Raw genomic sequence first — 25,666 nt, forward strand, 5'->3', positions numbered from 1 at the left:
TTTAGGTTTTCCACTGTGACCAGATTCAGGTCATGCATCTTTGAATATCATAGAAATCATGATTTATTTTCCTCATTATATCCTATTAAATGTCATCCAAGTTTAATTTCCTCAAAATTAGTGGTGTTAACTTTTCCCCTCTCTGTAGATAATAAATGTATTGTGTGAAGGCACTTTGAACTATGCAAATATCCTGCTCCTCATCAAACTTGCAATCTAGCCATTTATTATTTACTTTTAGTGGTATGGACACATTCCACATTTAAAAAAATCTATTTGAGGGATTATCCATTGTTGTCATTATTTACTTTGATGCCGAGTTTGCCCCTGCTTTGGCCAAGCTGAACCCTTTATATCTGGTTTCTTTGTCTTTTCGACATGTCTCCATCTTCTTGGAGTATCTTCTTACTTGTTGGCATAATAATATATCCTAGGCTTGTATTTAGCCTGCCCCACACCTAAAATCTGCTATTTCTATGAGAAGATCTAAGTGATTTTAATGGAGAATGGTATTTAGAAGCCAAAATTTAGGTGCTAGATGTGCTCATTATTACTGGGGTGACACTGCTCCCAGGTCCTTGCAGTAAACAGCACTATGGACTGTGTGAAACTATATACTGTTTACACATAGGCACATACTGGCAACCATACTTGTCTATCTGTCTGGAATAAAAACCATGAGTTTGTACAGACACCTCAAATTCCAGTCTAACAGCACAGAGTCTATTCTAGTTTTCCCCTTTCTGCATTTATTTGTAACTTATTCCTGTGATAGCAAGATACCCAAATCCATTATTTTTAATATGTTTAGTTATTTTATTTATCTCACTACATGTTAAGCAGTCTGTCTGTCTCTGCCCACTCCTTCCTCTTGTGTTTCTCTTCTCACCCCACTTTATACACTAATCTACCACCTAGGGCATATTTCTGTCCACCACAGACATCTTCAACATCCCTATTGGGCTCTGCCTGTCCATGCCAAGATGCTCCCCAGCATGCGTTACTCCTGACCCTGCTTGTTCTGCAATACCTTGTGCTAGGCCACCCCCAGGCATGGGTGCCCTTTTCCCTCTAGGTTCTTATTCCCCAATCATGCTGCTCTTCTCCCTGCCTGGGCTCTGACAGCCCTCAGCAGGCTGGCTTCCTGACTTCTCCTGAATACCATCCTCCCCCATTCAGAATCTGACCCCCCTTCTTGGGCTGTCCCCACCTTTGGAGGTTGTCTTCTCTGTTCTACTTCAACTCTGACATCACATACCAGGTCCCCCCTCTGTTAGAATGTTGCTTTTACTGCTCTGGGCTGTCCCTATGTGTTGCTGCTCAGGTCACCCTGCTTGGAATGTTCTGCACGGCACCCGCTTCACTACATTTGGGCTCTGACACCCACCTCTAGCAACAAGCCATTTCCTGGTGGCAGCCACCTTGCTCTCTGCTCAGGGCCTCTGACGTCTCATTTTGTACCACTGCAGCTGTCCTCCATCCCCACCACCAGTGTGGACATCTACCTTATCCTGCTCCACCTGATGGATTTGGGGGTGAATTCTTCAAAAAGAGGAGAGAAGAAAAAGTGCAAGAAAGTCGCACTACTTTCTTGAATGAAGATCCTTGGGGGACATTTCTGTGATACAAGAGCTAGACCTCATTGGCTTTACCTAAGAAGATGTCCTTAAAGATCTAATTTTTCCAGGTGGCAATATTAGAATAGGCACTCTGCATCTAGGTTTCCCATTCTTTCCACGGCTCATGTGGTCGTACGGCTGCGGGAGGCCCTGGGGGAAACCTTGCGCTATCACAGCCACCAGCGCAGTGGTCAGCGGACGGTGATCTTCCCCGGACTGAGGCTGCCCGTTCTGGGCTGTCTTGATCAGGCTTGGCACGTGACTCTGAAGCTTCAGTCTGTAGAAGGGAAGATCGCCACTGTCTGAAAGAGAATTTACAGGCACAGTTACCTCAGTTACCAAGGAGAGACCTAACACTAATGTTTACAAATCCCTTTCTAGGTATTTGGTGAATTTCTCACTTCTTGATCAGTAATGTGAAAAAAAATTTAAAAATGTGTACTTAGTTTGTGGCTGTTAAGAAAGAATAGTAGAGAAAAATTTTGTATGAAGTTTCACTAAATAAGTTTTCTGCTCAACTATTAAAAAATAATAAAACCAGTCATGCTTTCTTTTCTGCTGTTCATGAGCAGGCCTACACCTGACTTCTCTTTAAGACACTGTAAAGTCAGATGATATCATTTTCAGTTTAAAGGTCTGTACAGCTTGGGATATAGATCAATAAAATGGCTATAGAGATCTGTCACCCTGAAGATACGTTTGAAGTGGACTTAGTGGCTCATGCTAAGGAAACTGTAAATTTGTTTTTAGGAAATGATTCAAGAGTGGTTGTGAAGAAATACCTAATTCCCTTTGCCTTTCAAATCTGTCAGAAAACTCCCAAATCTAATCAAATAAATCCTTTCAAGACAACTCAGTATATACTAATACTGATTCCTCTAAACACTTCAAACTCTTGCTTTTATTTTATTTCCAAAGTGTGTTGGCATGGAAACAATAATTTTAATGACCTCAGAAGTCATTGTCAGCGTGCTTGAACTCATCATTGGACTCACTGTATAATAAATGGGCATGTTTCTTATGTTCAGTGATTTGATATTTTTCACATCTACACATCCACATTTCTACTCATTTGATTCTTACAGGTTATAATAAAGAATATATATTCACATTTTAAATACCTTTATTTTACTATAAGCTTTATAAATATACTGGGGACTCCCATTTCTAATATGACTGATGAAGCTCCTAACAGATTTACTGGAAAACAAAGCCAGAAACTACCAGAAGACACTGGAAGCTGAGATAAAAGCAAGCAGACTGTGGAGAGGAACAGCACAGATGAAGAGGAAAAACACACTGAGTTTTCCACTTTTATAAGTTTTAGCCTGAACGTAAGCTGTGCTCAGTGGTTTTAGGGGTTTACAGAAGGAGTAGAAATCAGATAGAACATTCTATAATTTTGCTGTCCTAAGGACACAGTTTGGGACAACCACAGCTGCCAGAAAATGAAAAAGGAATCCCAGAAAAGAGAAAGCAGAAGTGCAAAGCTTTAAACTCTGAGTGAAAACATTGTCCAGATCTCTGGCCGACCCTTTGACCAGAAATGCATGAATGGGACAATCTATGAGGTAAAAGACCAAATAACTGAACTGAGATTTGAACTATCTCTCCAAAGACACAGCTTGCAGCTAGCGTCCAAACAAATTAATTGCTGGTTAAAACAAACAGAAAACTAACAAAAACACTCTTTAGAAGGATATAATAGAACAACTCTCCACAATAAGGTTAATGACACAATCCAAAATTATTTAACATTTGATAGCCAGGAAAACAGGATGCATTCTTGATAGAAAAGCTAAATCAGTAGAGACTGACTCAAAATGGCAAAAATGTTAGAACTAGACAAGTATTTTAAAACAGTTTTTATGACTATGCTCAATAATGTAAAAAAAATGTTCATAGTGTATACAAAGTTACATGTCACAAGATAAATAGAAACTTTAAAAGAGAACCAAAATAGAAAACTAAAAATGGAACTGCCTTCTGACTCAGCAATTCCACTGCTGGGATTATACCCTACAAATCCTGAAACACCAATTCAAAAGAACCTATGCACCCCAAAGTTCATGGCAGTGCTATTTACAATAGTCAACTGCTAGAAACAGCCTGAGTGCCCATCAGTAAATGAGTGGATCAAAAAACTCTGGTACATTTACACAATGGAACACTATGCAGCAGAAAGAAAGAAGGAGCTCTTACCCTTCACAATAGCATGGATGGAACTAGAAAGCATTATGCTGAGTGAAATAAGCCAGGTGGTGAAAGACAAATACCATATGATCTCACCTATAAGTAGAACCTAATCAACAAAACAAACAAGCAAAATATAACCAGAGACATTGAAATTAAGAACAAACTGACAGTAACCAGAGGGGAGGGAGGAGGGGATAATGGGGCAAAAGGGCAAGGGTCATCAAGAAACATGTATGAAGGACACATGGACAAAGTCAAAGGGGGGTAGAATCGAGGGTGGGTGGTGGGGAGTGGTGGGTAGTGGTGGGGAGAAATGGAGACAACTGTACTTGAAGAACAATTAAAAAAGGAAAAAAAGAGAGAGAACCAAAACGTAATTCTTATGAATAGCCTTTAACTTGGTGGTTACAGAGTACATAAAAAATGTTTGTCAAATTTAAAAATAGCACTTTTCATTTTTTACTTACCTATTTATTGAGTTTTACTTTTTATTCTTTTCACTTATTTGTTTAAAATTTTTATTGTTTTAAGAGTTTTTAGCTCTAAGATCATGATTTCTCTTTCAAACATACATACAGCAGTTATTATGTGCCAGATGCTGTGCTGGGAACAGTTTATTAAAAATAGATAATGGTTATGATGGTGATGATGATTATAGCTGAGAATAGATTATAAATAAGCAATGTAGGGCCATTATCTTCATTATATAGGCAGGAAATGGATTCTTAGAGTAAATGTTACATATTTTCACTGCCATTTGTTAACATGCTGTGTTAAGATCTATTTGTAAAAAGAGTAGTCTACTGTTTTTCATTTGATTCCATTTTATAGTTTCTGTGTCTCTTTTGAGATACTATATCCTTTTATTCATTATGAGCATTTTGCCTTTGAATCATAGAGGATAGCTAAGAAAACAGTTGCTCAGGCAGAAAATTGCAGGGGAACCATGTGACTGTCCCTCTGATGGGGCAGCCTGAGTTGGTGGTACTCTCCCATCCTTGGGAAGTATGGATTTCTTTGTTGGTGGAAGGAAAATTGCTTCTCACTCTTTCCCTTTGGTGACTCTCAGCTACTCCTTTAAATTCCACATGTTGGCCTTCTCCTCTCACGATGCTAGATTGTAATTCCCAAACATTTTTATTGACTCTGTTGGAGTACATTGCTATCTTTCCTTTCCATCATTTCTTTGGGTACATGTGCTTTTTTGTTTTGTTTTGTTTTTTACCTTAGAGTGTCACATAATGAAAAGAATAATGATGATAACAAGTAAGAAGAAGGAGGAGGAGGAGGAGAAGGAGAGTGTGGGGGGGAGAGAAAGAAGGAGAGAAAGAGGAAGAATGATAATTGTTTCATGGCGGCAGGAACATTTTCTGAATCCCTACTGCCTCACACAATGCCTGGGACATAGTCAAACACCCTAATTAATATTTACTAAATGAACCCATAAATAAGGATAAGATCAAAAGAAGATACACTGCAAGCCATTTCTACTTTGTTTTCTATCTACATTTTTGTCTTTAAAATTCTCCTAATGAGCTTCCAATTTCACTGTCTATTTGTTTTCTCATTCTTTTTTTTTCTTTTGTCTTTTGGGTGCTCACCCTTTTTTCTTCATGGTATGAATTTCACTGTCTTTTCTGAAGCTCTTCCTGACCATCTGTGTATAAAACAAAAACATTAAATTGTAAAACAGTTGCTTATTGATCATAGCTAGTCATTCTGCCTGTGAAAGATACATGGTCTACCTTTTAAGTTGTTACTTTTCTTTCACGGGGCTGTGAGGATCGCTTCCTTCAATAGGAATGCATGTGTCGATATTTTACATCAGACTAACTGAGTTCATACAGTAAATGTGTGCTGATTCAGACTTCAGAAAATGATTCAATGGTGTTACCTTGTTAATGACTTTTTAAAATATGACTGTTTTCATTCTAAGTAAGAGAAATCAACTTAAACTAGATGAAGCATAAAAAGGAAATTTATTAATAGCCTTATCAGGATAAATATGGTGTAGCTGTCAACCACATGATAGAGTGGGTCACATAATGTCACCAGACACAGTTTTGTCCTCACCATCTTCGATAGTGTTTGATTCCCTCTCAGTTCATTCCACTTTTAAGCACATGTTCTTTCCATGGTGGAAAGATGACTTCCAAAAGCTCCAGACTTATATTTAACCTCTCTGCATCCTTTTTTGGAACTTCTCAACTGTCTGTTTAGACAGCTTCTGGCCACATGCTATTACAAAAGCATGCATGTGTCCAGGGGCAAGGAATATGCTATGGGCCAGATTTACTTCCTGTGATCGCTGTAAGTGGAGCCTGGTGGTACCCTGAAAAGGTGCCATCAGGTTTACTTTAGCTCCTCCTTCATCTCTCTGTCTTTGCTGCTATTGCCTTGCAGCTGCAGTCTTCAGAGGAGCTCCTGGGATGTCTTGGTCCATAGAAGAGACAGATTGTGGGGAGGCTGATGTCTTGGAGTCTGTATCAGCCCCCAAGTAGCCCATAACCACTGACTGGACTGCTATGGGAAAGAAAAGCCCAGCTCCGTTGCCATGAAGGAAAGCAGACTCCAGTGATCCATAGTTCTCTCTGGTATCACACCGACACTGGAACTTCACCTGAAATTATACACTTGACTTCCTTCCCTGTCCTATCTTCCCTCTCCGAGTTTTTTTGCCAGTTTATTTGGACAACCAATTCCTTAATGAATTACTTGCACTCTGATTCTTGGCCTGGGATGGGCTTCTAGGAGAACTTTAAGGAGGACTTAAGAAAATATCCTTGAATGCAAGTGTCTAAAATAATAAAGATTCAGAGTTGGAAAAGGAGGGAGACCCAAGGATCATGAACATGCAATTAATTACTGGGTGGGGAAGCAAGGCTGGTATTTTAAAACAATAAGATTCTAGTAGGGGTAACATCCAAATCAATGCAAGTTCCCTTCTTTTATTACTTCTTTCAATTCTTTTTTTCTGGAGCAAACATTTTCTCTATGAAGTGTGCTGTAACAATTCTCACCAGTTGTTAATACAGTCCTCTCCTCACTATCTGCTTTCATGTTTTGACTTTCATTGGCTGATTCAGAATCCAGCTTATTGGAAGGCACTCCTGAGGTATTTAGGGTCTCTTCTATTGACTTCCGAGTGATGCAGTATGTACAAATGGCATCTTTTTCCAACTGAACCTGAGGCAACTCCTGAAATGAATGTGTTTTCCATAGATCACATGCTTTAAGGAGACAGATGAACAATCCTGATTCATTCCTTTTGTCGACTTAATTTCAGTCCCAATCTTACATTATTGGCATGATGGGAGAGTTTATTTCCTATATAAGAATATATACTCCTATTTAAATAGTGCTTGTGTTTCTTTCAGTGTCTATATGATTTTAAAGAAAATACCATTTGGTTTACAAACACATGTTTAAAAAATGTCATAATATGTACCTGTTTTCCTTCAGTCAGTGTATGGTTCCTCTTAAGTTCTTAAGTTGTCAACTACAATATATGACCATCCCTTTCTGTGTATGCATCATGTTCTGTGCAGTTCCAAAGAGGCTTTGGAACAAGATTAAACAACCAGCCAGCCAGCCAGCCAGCCAGCCAGCCAGCCAACCAACCAACCACCCAACCAACCAAACAAACAAACAAGCTTATAATGCATATTTAGAAATATCAGTGGTTTAAACTCCTTATCTAAATTTTAAAATATGACTCACACTGTTAACACTTCTTACCACTGTTACCACATCTGACTTCTACCTGAGTTATTTCAGCTTTTTACAAACTCCACTGATAACAGTAATCAAAATCCAACAAATCAGTTTGAAGTGCCACTTTCTCCCTGAAACTAGCCTGATCCTACTCTGTAATTCTTTGTTCTTTTCTCAGAGCTTTCATTGATCAGAACAGAGTCATGCATGGCTCGTCTTTGTATACTCAGCACTCAGCACACTTGCAGATGTACGCATGCGCTCTATTGATGTTGCTTGAATCTGTGCTTCTTGAATTACACTCATGAACAATCCACTAATGTTTGAAGCAGGCAAGGTCTGATTTTAAAATAATGGGGCTTAGGAGTTGTGTATCCTCATGCTGGGGAGGGTCTTTAAAGTTTACAAAGCAACTTCATGTATATTGGCTTTATTTAATCCTCTCCACACATTAAGGCAGGTATAACTTCCACTGTCTAAATGCAGGAGATTCTTAACCGAGAATACTTCGAACAACTGGCCCAAGGCCACACACAGCTAATAAGGGGTGAAGTTTGGACTGAACCCAAGCCTTCTGACTCTGTGCCGCGATTGTCTCTTTATCTTTGAATTGGCAAACTGGCACCAGCTCACATTCTTATCTTTTCCTATGACATTCTTTGCTCTTGAGACAGATCTAACACTGTGTCTTATTTAATTCCTGCTTTTTAATTAGAGGGTTGCACGTTCCCCTATCTTTCTCTCTTAAACCCACTACTGACCTCTTTTTAAAGAAAATTTCTGTGACCCATGCTATATAGATTCCTTTTCTTTGTTTTATTTCCTTTTTTTAAATTCAGTTCCAATTCCCTTTCTTTTGTTTCTTCCTATTATGTTCTCACATGGCTCACTTCTGCAAATGGAAGTCTCCACTTTGTTTCTTACAGCCGTAGCTTTTCTCTCCTTGGAGGATTAAACAATCTTTTAAAAATGCCTCACTATTTTCTGATGTCTTTTTTAGCTTAAAATACATTAAAGTAATAAACTTTTGACAACATTATTATATATTGCTTTAGCAAGTTGAGAAATGGTAGTCTCTTTTTCATTACTGAATTGGCAATACAAGCAGATGATAATCTGGCACAAATATACATTTATTAATACGTGAGTGCACACACTGATTCACAGCCATGTGCAAAATATGGAATGAGTGGCATATAACCAATCTGGGATACCAAAGAATACAAGGACTGTTTTCAAAAATTTAATATGCAAAATAATACCAAAATCAGTATAAAAATTTAAAGATATATTTGCAATAAGAAGATTAATAAGAACAGCCTATATCAACTGTGTAGAGAAGTGATGTAATGTTTACAAATCATGAAGAAAAGGGCCAATTATTAAATTTAAACCTCTATTCTTCTAATCTTTTTCCCTGAAAGAGACTTGCCATAATGCCTTTGAAGAAATAGAAGCCAAAGCAAAAGAGGAAATGTGTTCAAGTTTTTATGCGCACATAGATTATCACAGGTATTAAACAACCTATTACATTACTGACTAATTGAATCTCTAGAGGCTAGACAATGTGTAGCTCCATACTGGGCCTAATGCAGGGGCTCACAAATGTGAACAGAATGAATGGATGTCATCACTGTCAACAATCTTAGAAGAACCGTGGAAAGTAACAGAGTAATCATGGGAAGCTCCAGAACACTGAAGCAGAGAAAATAGGAATTGAGAAAAGTACAAAAATATCATTTCCCCCAAGGTATCTAGAACTTGCCAGGATGGACTGGGAACCCCTAGGGAATGAAAGACTGATTCTGACCTAGCATGATGGAGAGGGGACCTCAGGCAAACAGCAAGGTGAGAGTGTGGGAGTCATTGACAAGGGCCCATGCTAGAGTAAAATTTTCTATAGACCCATGACTTCATATTTAATTCTTACATATAATTTGCTTGTATAGTTGACCCCTGAACAACACAGGGACACCACCACTTCCCAACTTTCTAAACCAATATATAATCATGCTGTCAAAAATTTATTACTTTTATATATTTTAAGCTAAAAAAGACATCGGAAAACAGTGAGGCATTTTTAAAAGGTTGTTTAATTCTCCAAAAAGAGAAAAGTCATGGACCATAAGAAACAAAGTAGAGAATTCCATTGGCAGTCAAAAATTCACACATGACTTTTGACTTCTCCAAAACTTAACTACCAGCAGCCTACAGTTGACCAGAAGCTCTACCAATAACATAAACGCGTACTTTGTATGTTATGTGTATTATATACTGTATTCTTACAATAAAGAAAGTTAAACAAAAGAAAATACTATTAAGAAAATCACAAGGAAGCGAAAATACATTTGTGGTACTCCATGTATTAGTTGAAAAAAATCTGTGTATGAGTGGACCGTGCAATTCAATTCAAACTCGAGGATATACAGAATATATATATTTTACTTTTGCCACAATTCTTTCACTGAAATCTTAGAGACTAACATACAAAATTGTTACAGAGAGGAGTAGAGACTTGGAACTTTCTGTTCTTCGTGCCCTATTTCTTGCTTCTTCTTCCTTCTATGGTGGCCCCAAGGAGACCTCCAGCGGGCCACAAATACAGTTGTTCTCAAATTAAAGTATGAGTGGCATTTTAAAAATGAAAAATCTTGTGCATCACCACTGGAGACTCTCATCGCAAACAAAATGAAAGAGAACACGAGTGTCTTGAGGGATGCTGATGCTCCACACCGTGGGGACCCAGGAAGCATAGAGACAAATTGCCTTTTTGTTCTCAGCCTGACCGAAAGGTTGGGAATCTGGGACAGATAAGCTTATAAAAGGCACCAAGTGCAAGCCAGTTACAAATAAACATGGAGTGAGGTTTTAGTGGTTTCATTAGACGTCACGACCGGTTAAACCCTTCTACTCGTTGCTCTTTCAACTTGGCGTTCGTGGGGCATGTTTGTGATCGTGGAACAGCTGAGAGCTGAACACAAAACAAAGCAAAGCACTTTTATTTCTTATTTTCTCTAGGGAGCTTAGCCTTTTCTTATCCCCCAATAATTTGGCCAACTTGGAAGGCAGCTAATTGTTCTTGCACAGCAAGTTTTTATCTTGTCCCCTTTGCATCCTGGGCGTCATCGCCAGCTGAGTTCTTGTACTTGTCTGTGTGCAGCATCCACCTGTGATTAACCAAGTCCCAGGTACTTGTGCTTAATTATTTATTTGTATTTCATTCTTGCTATGACAATGCCCCTTGGTAGGTACTACTGAATCATTTCCCCTCCTTTGTATTTAGTGAATGTACATTTACAAGCAGAATTTTCTCATCAGTAACTAATTTGTTACCTTCTCGTTCCCTGTCTGGACCATAGCTGTCAATTATGTGCCCCAGGTGTGAGGGAAACGTGACTGGCTCCCATCCAGCTGGGGCTCTGACTTTGCCTACTACTGTGACTGAGCTGCTCAGATGTGTTACTCCTCAGACGCAGTTTCCGCTCTTCTCAGGCACTTCTCTGTGGGGCAGGGAAGCTGACACCTATAGGCTCCATAACCCAGGCTCCATGTAAGTTGCCTTTCAACTGTATTCAGCTGAAATAAGTACTGGTGGAAATATGGAACTTGGAGAGGAAGAACTACTCTTGCCATTCTGCTTCCAGTGGCATCTCTCATGGGGCTGGGACCCTCCGTGACTCTAGCTTCCCCTTGGAGGACCATCACGTTCCTGTTTCAGTCACTGGCCTGAGTGTTCGGGTGATGCTGTCTCTTTTTCCCTTTGTCTGCCCAGCTCTAGGGTATAGTGGCTCTTTGCTGTTGCTAATTTGGGAGATTATCTTGATTTCTCAGCTCCTCCATTACCCATGTAACCAATCTCTTGAATTAAATTCCCTCTGATATAAATACTTGAAATGTTTTCTGTCTTTCTGGTTGAAGTCTCACTGTCATACCTCACTACTTCTTTTCATCCTCCTTCCCTTTATCCTATTTCCCTTTCCCCTCCTCTTCCTCCTCATTTTCCTCCTTCTGTTTCTCCTCCTCCTTTTCCTCCTTCTTCCTTCTTTGCTTTTACATAGAAGGAACTTCTCACTTAAGTGACAAGACTCCATATCTATTTCAGATGTCCAAGTGCACCTACAAAGCCTCTTCCTATGCTATCTCAGTCTCTTGAGATTAAATTTCCCTGTACAGTAGATTGTTAATTGACTGAAAAGATTTTTTTGATGGTTATAATTATAGTCTGTGGCCACTTAAAAATAAGATGAAGGACTGATTACAAAGTATTGAATTAGAATTATATGCTGATTATGTAGAGGGATTAAGAAAAATAGGGAGGTCCATATGCTACTTTATTCAGGAGAATCTTGTGTCATTTAGGAACAGAAGGCAACATGTTGTTAAGCATTATTAGGTTGGAAGAGTTGTTGAAACCAGAGATTGGAGATACCATTTCCAAGGAAATAAGAATTTATTTGTCTAGAGAAAATTGTGTATGCCCCTGAGAGTAGGCTGTCCCGAAGGGATTCTCAAAAGAGTGTGAATGTCCTGCAGTGGAGACTCCTGATCTCCAGGCTGAGATTGATTCTGTATCTGTCATCATGCTTACTGGTAGACAGGACTTCTTGGAAGCCCCAGTTTTTACCAATTAGCAGAAATTCTTCATTCTGTTAGCAGTATAAGGTAGTTAAAGGATCACATGCTCTGGTTCTTCACTCCCAAAGAACAGACCACCACCACCACCACCACTACCGCCATCATAGACACATACCTATACACACCCACACGCATGTGTCAGACTCTAACCCAGGAAATCAAGGGGCTGCACTGGTGGGCCAAGTCCTCCTTCCCAATGAGACTCAGAGCGTGTAGGAGACTAAGGAGCATAATGCATTCCTCCTAAGACTGTATCAGGAGATTGTAATCTGCATGCTACTGTACCACCCGCCTACAGTTTGTTTTTTTCCTTATTCGACATGGACCTGAACATTCTAACAAATGTCATCAACACAAACAAACAAATTAACAAAGAAAATAGTTGATATATACATTGTAAAAAAGAAACTATCTCTTTTTCTTAATTATATTGGACACTGGAAAAGAAGACATTTTTCAAAAAAATGAATATAACTGGTAAGATAATTTGGTAAAGTGGCTGGGTAGAATATAAACATACAAAAACAATAATTTTCCTATTGTATTTGTTGTTTTTCGATCAGAGAAGTGAAACTACAGTTGACCTTTGAATGACATGGGGGGTAGGGGCACTGACCCCCATGTAGTCAAATATCCACATGCAACTTTTAACTCCCCCTAAACTAAACTACCTTTGGTATCAGCAGGGCACTGGTTTCAGGACCCCACAGTCCCGAGAGTCCTTGAATTCTCAAGCCCCCTACATAAAACGGCATATATCAGTGCCTGCAGTTGGCCCTGTGCATGTGCATACCCCTGACTGCAGATCGAAGAGAGTACAGGTGTTTATTGAAATAACCCATGTGTGAGTGGAACTGCACAGTTCGAAATGGTGTTGCTCAAGAGTCAACTGTACTGAGTATTATGAAAGGGGAAATTGATTAAATAAATTAAACATTATGCAGTGGACAGAGCTGAGAGAGTAAAGGTCCCAAAAGGAGAGTTGAAGGAGCAGAGAAAAATGACAGACCAGCCCTGGTGTAACAGGGTGCAGCCAAGAGGGGAGCCCCAAATAGGGATTTGTAATAGGATCCAGAAGAGCTTGGAGATAATTGGCTCCACATCACAGGACACACCTGCCCAGAATGCTGGCAGCTGTGGCCAATTGTGGGAGGAGCCGGAAATGGGGCTGCAGAAGAAGATTGGCGCTGGGGTTTAAACCCAGCAAGGCAGCCATTTGGCGTCTCTCTTTGGAACTGCATCTCCCTGTTTTGGGACCACGAGTCTGTTTAGGACCACGCAGCTTTGGCATCTTGGTTGGGACCATGCGGCTTGGGTGAGAGTCAGGACCACGAGGCTTTGGAAGTGCTCCCTTTTACCACATGGAGGGTGCTGGGAGGACTGTGTGCATTTGTGGGGAACTTTAGTTTGTGTTATTTCAGGTGAATAATAAATTCCTTTCCTTTTCACTGAATCTCAGGCATTGAGAGATATCTTTCCTTTGGCGGTGGACAGAACAAACCTGGGGGGTTCCTTTAGGGGAATAGTATTTTGCCCTTTGAGGCCCCCCTACCCCCGTTGCTCTGTAACACTGGTGTGGGTATTCCATAGCTTGCACACCTGGAAGAATAAGTGTGTTTGTTCACTTTTGTTGGAATCGTGCAGGAGCCTGGTGTGGAAGTTCATAGGAGATTGTGTAGATGCCAGTGGATGACTGTTGGCTCTCCATGGCCACTGCCTCTGTGAGTCCTAGTGATGTGCTGGAGGCTTCACTGTCTGTCAGAAGGACCCGTGGTCAGGAGGGAGAGCAGGGTAAGAGCAATATAAACTGGAAACTGCTTATATCTAACGGCTGCTATTTTGTTCCTGCCTCCAAAATTTTATGCAGCATCATTTTTGGCCAACTCCAATCTGTAAACTATACAAGGAAGAGCGGTTTTGGAAAGCCAAGTCTAAAATAGGTTGATTGAGTTCAGCACAAAAAGAGAAAGAGGGTAAACAGTCTAATTTTGATAGCAACATATCAACACATTATATAGTAATCAATTTAACAAGAAAAGCATAATACTACATGAAGGGCATTATAAAATCTAAGGATAGTAAACGAGATTTATTCTCGCCTTAGAAGATTTAATAGAAGAAGAGATCTTGCCTTAGAAGATTTAATATCATAAAAATGTAAGTCTAACCAAACTTAATATATATCTAATATGTTTATAGTTAGCATCTAAAGTTTTTTGTTTAATAAAATGGTTTTTAAGCTCATGTATAAGGGTAAATCTTCGAGAATACCCAAGGGGGGGATACGGAGAAGTACTTGCCTTAGATTCGGAATGTATTACTAACCAGAAAGCCTGTCTCATAAATCATCATAGTATGACCACAGAACAGACAAAGTGGAAACCTTGGAAGGCTTAAAGGACCCACAAGCAGATCCTGATATAAGTATTTAACGTATGAAAAAGAGCCATATTTCAACATAGAATAAAATAATGGGTTATTTAAAACATACTTATTTGGTAAATAAAAACAATGGATTGTTTACTAGAGCAGAACTAACTGCCCCCTGAGAAAAAAACTTAAAAAATGGGCCTCTTTCTTATTCCATGTAAAAATAATCTTCAGTTACTTTAGGATATTTAAATGTAGGAAATAAAAAGTTTTGTAAGAAAATTCTAGGAAATGGTGTAAACCTTTTAAAGACAAGCAGCAGATTCTAACAATCAGAGCTCTAGAAGAAATCTGAAAACTAATTAAAAATATACAATTTTAAAGTTTTCATCATGGCAGAAATATCATGAATGAAGTAAATAACCCAATAATAAATATGGAAAAAAAAAAACAGGTAAAGCAGAAGAAAAAAGCTAATATCTATGCTATACAAAAGACTCAAAAATTGACAAGAAAAATCTAAATGATAGAAAAGCAACAACAGATATGAAACAAATATTTATAGCTGTAAAATTCTGCATGGTCAAAAATACCTGAAAGGTACACAAACACATTAGTAGTCAGGAAGTGATAAATTATAGTGATAGATTTCACTTTTTACTTTTCAGACTGGCAGATATTGAGATGAACATAAATCTTGCCATCTGGGAGTGAGAAAAATGGCATGTTTATAAATTGCTAAGAGAAACATGAAAGCAATCCCTCAACATCTATAAAAAAAAGCACACATACCCTTGTGGCTAGTCATCCCTTTCCTGATAATCTATTGTAAATAAAGGAAACTTTATTTAAGTCTGTAAGGATTATCTGCAAGGTTGTTTACATCAGCATCATTCAGGATAGGAAAGAATCACCAATAATAAAATGGATAAATAAATTATTGTGCTTCCAAACCGCTAAAAACAATGAGTGACAACTATACTAGGTGCTTTGGAAGACTTCTGTGAAGTTGCACAGAAAAAATAATAGCTAAAATATTATGTGTTATCCCATTTTTGTAATATATTACTAAAGACTATATATGGGCATGTGTGTATATACATATACATACACACACATATGTGAATATGTATATGAGTACATGAACGTGGAGAAAAGAATGAAAGGACATATCTAAGGTTGTTACCTTGGGAAAGAGGCAGGCAGGAAGTTATATAGGTGGACTGGGGAACAAAGGGAAAAGTAAAATGTAAAGTACAATTTAAAATGAATGAAAGAAATGCATGATATGATCACATTTATTCATGTATGTTAAATAAGAATGATTTGACTAGGTATATAAAAAAGTTTTAAGCAGAGTTTGAGCCAAACCCTGCGCTGGTGTTGAGTGAATAGATCTTTTCCAGATGTGAACCTCTCTACCCCCAGTTTTGCTAGACCAAGAGGTTACCATGTTGGGGTGATCATAAAGTGAAGATAGAAATGACTTCAGGGGATTTACAGTTGGGGTGTGTTTTCTGTTGAATTATTTAAGAGGAGGTAAATCATATCCTAGTTCTTTTTGAAAAATATGTAGACTGAGGGGTGGGGGTCGGGGGGCGGTGCTGACAAACGGTTCTTACGACCTGGGAGGCTGCGAGAATGAATGTGTCGTTAGCAGAAAGAGGAGACACAGAAGGAGACAGTTTCGGAGGAAGTCACAGATGTACTGACAACAGGCCGCGTTTGAGATGGTGGTTTCCACGCTTACAGCCGGGCTTCAGAGAGGCCGCAGCTGAAGGAGCGGTGGGAGTTGGGGAGTGGCGAAAAGGGCTTTCTGCGGTGGGAAGCAGATGCGGTCACCGAGGGAATTTTGAGGATGAAGATCAGAATCTTGGGGAAATCTCACCATTAGAAGAAAGAGAAAGTGAGGATGATGACAGAGGAAAGTGAGGCGAAAATGTTCATCTCTAGAGAGAGAGTGCCTAGCCCTGCCAGTGCCCTGGAAAGGGGAGAATATTCACAATGGAGAGAGGACGGCTGGAGTCAGCAGTTCCCGGGGTGTGAGTGGAGAACGTAGCGGCAAATGTGGATGCAAATGTGGGTACCGTGGGGGCTCGCTCTTCACTAGAGGCAGAGAGGGGTTCAAAATGATGTGGGATTTGGGAACGGAGAAAATTTAAATCTACTTGAAGGCATGTTGGTGAATCCTCTGTAACATCGTCATTATTACCTAGAGAGTAGTGCAATTTATCCCTGCCACCAAAATGTGTGTAAGGCAGCTGCTCAGAACTCACGAGTGGAAGCGGGTTGAGGTGAATGTGCCCTATCTATCAGGCTGCTCTGGGGAACCACTCAAACCCTCTCCGCCACACTTTTCCTGCAGCTGTGACCTGTTCCCTGCTCGCTCCCCTCAGCCTCATGCTGGAGCACCTTGTCGGCACCCAGCTCTGGTCTGCCCAGCACCTGTCTCTGTCTGCCTGACCTGCCGCTTCTCTCTCCCGGGGGTGACAGACTTCCACAGGAGCCCACGAGGCATTCACACGTGTGTGGGCATGTGTATGTGTGTATGAGCGTGTTGGGAGGGGTCCTTTGACCAGCGAATGAGGGCCAATGGATAAATGCCCCTTTTCTTTTTCCCAGGCAGACACCTGTGCTAAGGTCTGTTTCACGTGACTTCTCATGTGATCCTTTCATCTGGAGCCTGTTTCCTTCCGGTAGCCATGGCCACCTCTGCAGTGCCACCTTGCATTCTTCTTCCTTCTCTGTTTCAGCCCCCCTGTTGCTCATGCCCAATGCCTCAATCAGACTTCTCACCACATCATTGCACTTCATCTTTCATGTCTGGCTCTGTTTTGGGGAGGAACTCCAGCTAAGTCAGCTTCTGTTTAAAAAATAGGAAATACAGGAGCTGTGAGAGCCAATGAAAGAATAGGGAATGGAATACACCCCCCCCCCCCACCCCTGCACTGGAAAATGTGCTTCTGTTTTCTGTTATTTCCTGCTTTTTAAAATGATTTTAGGTTTTTAGCTATTTTAAAACTGTGTTTGATATGCTGATTTCCTTAGGTGAACGGCAATAGGACAATTGTTCCATGAAGGGTCTTCAATTAATTGCAGGATATACAACGGAGTGTAAAAAAAATTCAGCTACTTTCGCATAAAAAGCTCTTATAATTAAAAATCTGTTAAGAAGGAGAGTCTTAACTTTTTTTTTTATGTGCCTTGAAAATTTTCCAGGAATTTAAAAGTCTTCCATCATCACACAGTGTTTCTGGACTTTTAACAGTCCCTTAGCTCCTAAGTTAATGTTACGTCCTGAACCAAAATTACTTCTTTAGGCTTCCTTTTTTTAATGCCACCCTAATTTAGTAACATTTTGGAGATGGTTATTCTTATTATGCTTTTGTTATTAATTATGTGATCTTCTGTAACATTGTGCTATTCTGAAAGCAGCTTCTGAATAGAAAACTTTTTTGAGACTGGTCTGGGAACATTCCAGTTTCATGCCGCTCCCTTCTGATCTCAAGTTTGTCCAGAGAATTATGTAGTATTAGTGGACATTAGAAGCAAGGTTAGGACTTGAACCTTCTCCCTCTATTGGATTTAATTAAGAGAGCTCATCCAGTTACTACCTCTATTTGCTTATAGGTTATCAGCTAGGGATAACGTTTTCCATAAGGGCAGCATTCTAAACTTTTGTGGCTTTATATTTCTGGCATTTCATTTTAAGCTGATTCTATTTGAACTTGCTTCAAACAGAGAAAGAAACTCTTAAAGGAGAACATTGAGCGTGCACTGGGGTATATATTTAAAATGTCAAACACTTTATTCTTGCAATTAAATTATACCTCTAATTTTTGAGCCTATGGGATTGAACTGGCAGAAAAAAACTAGATCTATATAAGTCTGGTCCCAGCTGCTCACCCTTGGCATCATTAAAGTGAACAATGGGAAAATTATAGTGCTAGAACAAACTATGTAAGCCCGTAAATGTTGATGTCACATTATATCGGGCCAAATCTTGACTCTTCCGCTGAGTCTGACAAAGGTTATGTAATTTCTCTAAACTTCTATGTCCGTAAGCACAGGTAATAAGGGCAGCAACCTCATCAGATGGCTGGGCCCATAGGAAGCACCGTCCTAACTATTATCACTATTCATTATAGCTGCTAAAGTAAACTGTAAATTACAGTAAATACACACAATATCTGTGCATTTCTTCATGATGAATATGAATTGCTTTTTAGATATTTAGAGGGTAAGGAAGTAGGAAGAGCCACGGAAAGTAGGGATTAAATTTAAAATCCACACCTTTAGGAGAAGCAACACTGTAAATGGCTTAAGATCATGGTTTCTTAACTTTAAAATCCTGGGTTCAAATCCCAGCTCTGCCACTTGTTAGCTCTTATTAGCACTTAAATGATCCATTTAACCTCTTCATGTCTGTTTCCTCATTTTGAAGTGGGAGATAATTATAGTGTTAACCTCATGTAGTTGTTATAAAAATTTAATTGTATTTTCTTAGTGCAGTGCCTGTGAAGGCTGGCCCCATTGTCCTGTGACCTGTCCTCTTTGCACAAGCCACCGTGCTCAGCACGTCCCATGCTTGGTTTGATGTTCTGCTGCTGCTGTCTTAAAATTCTTCATAATTTCTTATTATTCCTAATAATTGTAACCATGCACATGAGCAGAGAAGATACATATAATATGCATGATGGCTTTGTTGCTTGCTGATGCATTAGCACGTACCATTCGTTAGTGATGCCCCACAAGCACAGAGTTCTGGGGGACACAAAGGCGTGGGACCTCAGTGGGCTGAAGGCAAGGACAAGGTGGGTGTGTTATGTCTATGACTGGTTATGTGAGAGTGCTGACAGCCCCAAGCATCCATCATTTTGGTTCAAGACAGAATTTTCTTCAAAGGCAGAAAGAAGCCAGTAACAGTCTGATAAACACAATAACCAATTCTTTCTTACTTGTATTACCTCCTTGTATGAGCCAAATACTTATGTTGAAATGATGACAGAGAAGGAAAGGGAAATAACTCAAGGTTGTTTTCCTGTCAGTCTGTCCTTATTCATGAATAAGCAGAAGGGAGTGAGTGTTAGGAGAATATGCATGTATCAGGATGGGAATAAAAACAGCTGAATTATTTTTATGCAATGTTTCCTCTGATCTAGCCAGAAAGAAATACATATGCATGCATGACCTGTGAGAAGTACAAATTGTATGATTTTGATGATTGTACACACAAGGTAAGCACTCTTACATTTTCATCTAAAGCTGGTGCTATGTGGTATAAAGACGGGCAATACAATTCATGCTAATAATTTTTAAAAATAATTTTTCTTTACTGCGGATGACATTAAATAGCAAATAAAAACCAATATAACAAGTGAAGAGACCATGAAATCAAGGGAAAATACTTATATTTTAATACATTTTATAGCACTTTTTCTTGCTTTTTGAACAAAGGGCTCTACATTTGGATTTTGCACAGGGTCTTACAAATTATATAGCTGGACTAATTGCCAGGCACATCCTAAGTACTATATATTTACATCTATATGTATGTATGTGAGATATATATGTATATCACAAAACAATCAGTGTTTGTTCCAGACTTTTGTGCTTTTGTATTGGGATGCGGTATATTCTTACAAGGAAAATCCAGAATTTTTATCTCTGGAAGAAAATTATTCCAATAAGGAAAAAGAGCTAACTCAATGGCTGACTTTGTCCCTGCATTCTTCAAGGAGCTGATACACCCATTGCCCCTATTTGGAAAACTTTTTCTTTTGTATCACAGATGGTCCCAAATAGCCAGATGGGCAAAGGTCGATAGTACATATTTTGATTCTTTTACCATGTGGTAGATACTTTTCACTGTTCCCCTAAAGAACTTTACAGCTTTCTGAACCCTTTCAAACACATTGTTTCATCTAAGCCGCATGACCCCTTTGAATTAGACAGTGTGTGGCTGGCTAGTTACCAACACACCTGGAGGTGCACCTCCTGCTGAGCACATCACAACCTGGGGTCTGACCCCCAAGCCTTACAGCTTCAGCAAACAAACTGTCAGTTTCTCAGAGCTTTATTGGACTTAGGCGTGCTGATTCATATCAACCAAATCCACAGGAAAATAGAGACCACAGAATTCCAATGCTGTAATTTATAGAGAGAAATGTAACTTTCCAGTATACCAGTATACATTCCTGTATACATTCCCTCACTGTGGAAAAACATCCCAGGGAGCCAGGTTATCAGAAGGTAGCTTGTGGGCATGAAATCAGAACAAGGAAGATTGGCTGGAGAACCCATGTGTTTAACAGCATCAGGCTCTGCTGGTGTGATAGTTCTGTCCCGACAATAAGGAGAAGTGTGCACGTTTGCATCAGTTTATCTTTCTAACACTTTGTTCCCCAGTCAGGGCTGGAGGCTTCCCGATCATTCATACCTTCTTTTCTCTCATGCTCCTTGCCGACGGATTCCGTTTCTGTTGAAGATGGACTCGTTCTTTCTTGAGACAGGTGATGTTTATCAGTATAGTAACAGCCAGATTCTTTTCTGCTCCTGGCAAAGGGAATACTCTTTCTTCCTGTAGCCATTTTTCATACACAAAGGATTTCACATAACTTTTACCAGTTTTAAGGTTTAAGCCTTAGCTTTTAGGACTGCCTTCAGGCAGTGCCATCTTCATTTTACAGAGCAGAAAGCAGGCTCAGGGAGTTTTAATAACTTGGTCTGTGGAAGGAAGCCACATACACTCCTCCTCAGGGTTTTCGTTTGTGTGCAAGTAAGTGTGTATGCAATTCCTTCTGCCTACTCTCTTACACTCTACTACATCTGCCTTCCTGAAATTAAGACATTTAAACACTTTTTTCTTACTATAAGACAGCATCATATTCATTTCCTACCAAACTCCCTGACCTACAGAATACCACAGAATCTTAGCTTTCTCAGCTCTTAGCTCTTTTTCCTTTTTTTCATGTTATATTTATTTGTTTATGTATTTATTTATTGTTATCTATTAAAGTTATCCCAGCTTTCCCCTGTTGCTCTCCCCTGCCCACCCACGCCCTGCTCCCACAGTCAATCCCCACCCTTTTGTCCATGCCTGTGGGTCATTCATACATGTCCCTTGACTAGACACTTCTCCATCTTTCCCCCCTTATCCTGCTACCCTCTCCCCTCTGGTGGCTATAAGTTTGTTTCTTCTTTCTGATAGGGGGCTTAAGACTTGGAAAATTTTAGCTTAAGGCAAATAGCCATAAATCTAGCAAGTAATGTGTATGTTAAGCTCTTTGTCTCAGAAACTACAATAAGGCCCATCTGGCATCTGAGAAAAAGCGGCTGACCTCCTGGGGTGCTGGCTAGAGATTACCGCCTGGAGACATCCATATCAGGAAGTATCGGGAAGAGCAGGCGACTACCCCTCCCACTTGGAGCTAGCTAATTGCCCAGGATAGAAGTGCTGCAGCTGTGAACTTCAAGGACTCTCACTGACTTCTTTTTGTCTTCCCCAACCCCCTTGTAAAAGATCTGGCCAGGAAACAAAGGGGAAGATGGCTTGTTAGGGTATGAACCTGCCATCTTCTCAGATAGCTCACCATCTGAATAAAGCGCCTATAAGAGATTCAATCGCTGTCATTGCTTATTGGATTTGGTAGTGACAGGCAGCCCGAACACTAGTGTCTTTTCCAGTTACAGTATCTCATTGTGGTTTTAATTTGCATGTCTCTGATGGCTAGTGATGTTGAGCATCCTTTCATATGCCTCTGGGCCCTCTACATGTCCTCCTTGGGGAAGTGTCTGTTCATATCCTTTGCCCATTTTTGAAATGATTTTTTGTCTTCCTGCCATGAAGTCATATGAGTTCTTTTTATATTTTGGAGATCAAACCCTTGTCTGAGGACTCACTTTCAAATATGTTTTCCCATATAGTTGGTTCTCTTTTCATTTAAATCCTGTTTTCTTTAGCCGTGCAGAAGCTTTTTATTTTGATGAAGTCCCGTTTGCTTATTCTTTCTTTTATGTTCCTTGCTCTAGAGGACATATCATTGAAAATATTACTGTGTGGAATATCTGAGATTTTCATGCCTATGTTCTCCTCTAGGACTTCTATGGTGTCACAACTTATATTTAAGTCTTTCATTCATCTTGACTGTATTTTTGTGTATGGTATAAGTTGGTGGTCAAGTTTTGTTTTTTTGCATATTGTTGTCCAGATCTCCCAACACCATTTGTTGAAGAGGCTATTTTTACTCCATTTTATGCTTCTTCCCCCTTTATCAAATTTTAATTGACTATAGAGACTTGGGTTTATTTCTGGGTTATCTATTCTGTTCCATTGATCTATGTGTCTCTTCTTATACCAGTACCAAACTCTTTTGATTACAGTGGCCTTGTAATACAGTTTGGTATTAGGTATTGTGATCCCTCCTGCTTTGTTCTTTCTTGAAATTGTTGCATCTGTTGGGGTTGTTTATGGTTCCATATAAAATTTTGAAATGTTTGTTCCATATCTGTGAAATATGTCATTGGTATTTTAATAGGGATTGCATTGAATGTGTAAGTTGCTTTGGGTAGTATGGCCATTTTGTTGATGTTAATTCTTCCAATCTACGAACATGGTATATGCTACCATTTGTTTATATCTTCCTTAATTTCTTTCTTCAAGGTTGTGTAGTTTTCTGAGTACAGGTCTTTTACTTCCTTGTTTAGGTTTATTCCTAGGTACTTTATTTTTCTCGTTGCTATATAAAATAGGACTTTTTTCTTGATTTCTATTTCTGATATTTCATTGTTGATGTACAAGAATGTCTCCAATTTCTGAATATTAACTTAGTGTCCAACAGTTTTGCCAAATTCACTTATTAGGTTGAGTAGTTTTTTTGGTGGAGTCTATAGGATTTTCTGTGCACACTATCATGTCATCTGCAAACAATGACAGTTTTGCCTCCTCCTTTCCAATTTGGATGCCTTTTTATTTCTTTTTGTGGTCTGATTGCTGTGGTTAGGATTTCCAATACTATGTAGAATAGAAGTGGTGAAAGTGGACATCCTTGTCTTGTTCCTGATCTTAGTGGGAAAGCTTTTAGTTTTGCCCATTGAGTATGATGATGGCTGTAGGTTTTGTGTATATGGCCCTTATTATGTTGAGACATGCTCCCTCTACTCCCACTTTGCTGAGTGTTTTTTTTTATCATAAATGGGTGCTATACCTTATAAAACACTTTTTCTGCATCTCTTTATATCATCATGTGACTTTTGTCTTCCCTTTTATTTATATAATGTATTAAGTTTATTGATCTGCAAATATTGTACCATCCTTGCATCCCTGGGATGAATCCTACTTGATCATGGTGTATGATCTTTACAATATATTGCTGGATACAGTTTGCCAATATTTTGTCGAGGATTTTAGCATCAGTAATATTGGCCTGTAGTTTTCTTTCTTTGTTGTGTCTTTATCTTGTTTTGGGATTAGGATGATGCTGGCTTCATAACAAGAGTTTGGGAGTCTTCTCTCTTCTTGGATTTTTGGAATAGTCTACAAAGGATAGGGATTAGCTTTTCCTTAAATATTTTGTAAAATTCCCCTGTGAAACCATCCAGTCCAAGGCTTTTGTATGCCAGGAGTTTTTTGATTACTGCTTCTATTTCACCAGCTGTTATCAGTCTGTTCAGGCTTTCTGCTTCTTCTTCATTCAATTTTGGAAGATTATATTTTTCTAGAAATTGTCCATTTCACCCAGGTTTTTAATTTCTTGGCATGTAGTTTGTAGTAATTTCCTAAAATCCTTTGTATTTCTGTGGTATCAGTTGTAATCTCTCCTCTTTCATTTCTGATTGTGTTTATTTGGGTCCTCTCTTTTTCTTGATGAGTCTGCTTAAAGGTTTGTCCATTTTGTTTATTTTTTTCAAAGAACCAGCTCCTGGATTTATTGATCCTTTGAATTGTTCTTTAAGTCTCTGTGTCATTTAATTCTGCTCTAATCTTGGTTATTTAATTCCTTCTACTATCTCTGGGCTTTCTTTGTTGTTGTTCCTGCAGTTCTTGTAGATGTAGGGTTAGGTTGTTTATTTGGAATGTTTCTATCTTTTTTGGATAGGGCTGTATTGCTATGAACTTTTCTCTCAGGACTGCCTTTGCCGTGTCCTATAAGTTTGGGTCTGTTGTGTGTTTGTTTTCATTTGTTTCCAGAAACTTTTTGATTTCTCTCTTGATTTCATTGTTAACCCATTCATTTTTAATAACATGTTATTCAGTCTCCATGAATTTGAATGTGTTTGAATTTTTTCTTTGAGTTTGGTTTCTACTTTCAAGTCTTTGTGATCTGAGAAGATACTTCATATGATTTCAATGTATGTTTTCTTCTTTGGGGTAAAAGATTCTGTATATATCAGTTAAGTCTGTTTGATCTAGAGTGTTGTTCAATGCCACAATATCCTTTTTGATACTTGGCTTGGAAGATCCATCTATTTTTGACAATTAGGTGTTAAAATCCCCTACTGTGAGTGTGTTACTATCTATATGTTGAAATCCTCCAAGATTTTCCTTATATATGTAGGTGCTCCTATGTTGGGTACATATATGTTTACAAGTTATATCTTCTCTGTGGATTGTTCCCTTGAGAATTATATAGTGTCCTCCTTTGTTTCTTTTTATGACTTTTGTTTTGAAATCTATTTTGTCTGATATAAGTATTGCTACCCCAACATTTTTTTTCAGGTATATTTGCTTGGAATGTTTTTTTTGTTTGTTTGTTTTTGTTTTTTTACCATCCCTTCACTTTCTCTCTGTGTGGATCTTTCAGGTAGGTCTACCTCTGAGGTAGCTCTCTTGTAGACAGCATATGTGTGAGTTATGTTTTCTTATCCATTCAGCTACCCTCTGCCTTTTGCTTGGAGCATTTAATCCATTTACATTTGAGGTTATTATTGATAGGTACTTATTCATTGCCATGTTTTTCCTTTTGTACCCATGTTCCTTTTTCCCTTGCTCTTCTTCTCCTCTGGTATCTCTATGACATGGATATTATTATGTTTCACGTTCTCCTGCAGCTCCCCTCAGCCCTTTTTGTTCTTTTTGAGTCTCTTTTCTTTTTCTTTTTTGCTTTTTCTGGGAGATTTTTCCTACCTGGTCC

The sequence above is a fragment of the Phyllostomus discolor genome, chromosome 6, assembly GCF_004126475.2.
Source record: "Phyllostomus discolor isolate MPI-MPIP mPhyDis1 chromosome 6, mPhyDis1.pri.v3, whole genome shotgun sequence".
Lineage (NCBI taxonomy): Eukaryota > Metazoa > Chordata > Mammalia > Chiroptera > Phyllostomidae > Phyllostomus > Phyllostomus discolor.